Source organism: Penaeus vannamei, chromosome 16 (genome assembly GCF_042767895.1).
Source record: "Penaeus vannamei isolate JL-2024 chromosome 16, ASM4276789v1, whole genome shotgun sequence".
Classification (NCBI taxonomy): Eukaryota; Metazoa; Arthropoda; class Malacostraca; order Decapoda; family Penaeidae; genus Penaeus; species Penaeus vannamei.
The window spans coordinates 22,134,375-22,136,657 of record NC_091564.1 but is presented as its reverse complement, the minus strand read 5'-3'; the positions used below and the strand labels follow the sequence as shown (position 1 = coordinate 22,136,657).

The 2,283-nt window shown below is 45.2% G+C and overlaps 1 long non-coding RNA gene across 1 annotated transcript; it reads right to left on the bottom strand.

Annotated features, from left to right (window-relative positions):
• Positions 1 to 389: 389 nt before the first annotated feature.
• Positions 390 to 2,034, bottom strand: LOC138864396 (uncharacterized). Its single transcript, XR_011399151.1, has 3 exons — positions 1,812 to 2,034; positions 1,319 to 1,490; positions 390 to 900 (listed from the first exon to the last, which is right to left on the bottom strand). It is a non-coding gene; the product is annotated as an uncharacterized lncRNA (long non-coding RNA).
• Between the last annotated feature and the right edge of the window lie 249 nt (positions 2,035 to 2,283).

The window sequence follows — 2,283 nt, the reverse complement described above, 5'->3', positions numbered from 1 at the left end:
AGATTAGCGTCTCCTTGAGGGATGTGTGGGCGGCAGACGTCCCTGGCGAAGGACACGACGCCCACGAGGTCGCCGTTGCTATGCGCTGGGCCCCTCGAGTCGCCCTGCAGAAGGAGGGAATGGATGGGTGGATGGGGAAGGAGGGAAATCGGCAGATGAATAAGGAAAGGGAGAGAGACAAAGAGAGAGAAAGGAGGGGCCAGACTGAAAAAGAGAGAAATAAACAAATGGATAGGGAAAGTGACAGAGGGAGGGAGGAAGAATCAAATAGGGAAGGATGGAGAAGGATAGACAGGGAGAGAGGGGGAGGGAGGCGAGAGACAGAGAAAGAATCTCTGTTGCAGATGTTAGGCATTAATTCAAGTAACTTTTCATAATGCGTAATGGAGAGGGAGAAAGAAAGAGAGGCAGAGGGAGAGAGAGAAAGAGAATGAGAGAGAGAAAAGAAGAGAGGCAGAGAGACAGAGACAGAAAGAGAGGCAGAGAGGGAGAGAGAAAGAGAATGAGAGAGCTAAAAAAAAGAGGCAGAGAGAGACAGATAGAGATAGAAGTAAACAACCAGGTAGGCTTTTAGACAGAAGGAAAGACAGACTAGACAGGGGCAGAGAAAGAGAGGCAGAGGGAGAGAGAGAGAAAAAAAAAAGAGAGGCAGAGAGAGACAGAGAAAGAGAGGCTTTTAGACAGAAGGCCAGACAGACTAGACAGGGGCAGAGTCTATCCCAAACATTCTGCAGACCGAGAGAGAGCGACCCCTCGACAGGCGGCAGATCCCCTGCGCGTCGAAGGTGCGCAGAAAGTGCCTCTGTCCCGCCGCCATTGGCACCTCCCGGCACTGCTCGCGAGAGGCGGCCCTGACGATGGCTTCTCGGAGCTTCGTCGTCGCTTCACCCCTTTTCCTGCCTGCAATTCGGGCGATGGGAAGAACGAAGGTATAGATAGTAAGAGGGGAAAACGATATGAAATTCAGCATCTGATGGAAATGGGGGGGGGGTAGGTAAGAAATTAATTTCATATTTAAAAAAAGGGACAACTGTAGAGAAAAGAATCTTCATTTTACTAATAAGAATATATATGTATATAAAGTATATATATATATATATATATATATATATATATATATATATATATATATATATATATATATATATATATATATATATATATATATATATATATATATGACAGCGTATTTCACTGACTTTTAAGAAAACGTATATAGACAAGTGTATCAATATATAGGCACATGCACACACATGCAAACACACACACAAACAAGCACATTTACACCCTTAACATGAACAGAAAAAAATAACACTACACTTAAAATCCATTCTCTCTGTCAGTTCCAGCGAAGTCACGTTCCACTCCGTCACTTCCTCCGTCAAAGGGGACGAGTGACCGCCGTCGCAACGTCACGACTCTGCGTAAACCTCTGCGTCTTCCTTGGGTCGTGTGTGCCCGTGTAGACTCTTATTTGCTCGCCCCGCTGGCTGAGGAAAAGAAAAGAAAAGGGAAAAAGAAAAGAAAAGGGGAAGATGAAAAGAAGGGAAAGGAGAGCAAGCTATAATGGCGAAGAAGAAAGAGTAGATAATGTATAAGCAGTAATATATGCAGAAACAGGACGGAACTGTGCCAGCATACTGTTTTTGTTATCGTTATGTTGTCATTACTTTCATCAATATCATTCTTAATGTTACTGATATTTTAATACTTATATCACCATTACTGTGAGTATTATCTACACTTTTATCATAACCATTATATGCATTACCATTATCATTATCGTCAACGTCATCACTATCATTACTCACATACAGTGGGCAGCTGTCAGAACGAACTGTCTGCCGAGGATGTCTACCCCACAGAAACCGCCTTTTGCACACAGAGCGGCCATGACCTTGCGCAGGAACCGCTTCACGTGATAGCCTCCTGTGATGCGCTGGTCAGCTGAGAGGAGGCTGAAACAGTGCTAATCTTGAGTATGGATCATAGTGTGTCTTTGGGTGTTGTGTGCTGTGTCGGGTAATGTGTGTGAGTGGAGAGAGCATGGCGTGAAGATGAAGATGAAGCAGACCCCCGCCCCTACAGACGCCCCAAAGTCAACTAAGAGCCCTCCTGCCGTGAGACCCAAAACCAACACGCCAGAGAAGACCAAGGTGGAAGCTTCTACACAAGTAACACCTAAACGGAGCTTCAGAAAAAGACAAAACAACAGGAGTAACAATCAAAGAGAACAACTCGACCCCAACCGCCACTGGGAGGAAACAGCTCAGCAGCAGGTGC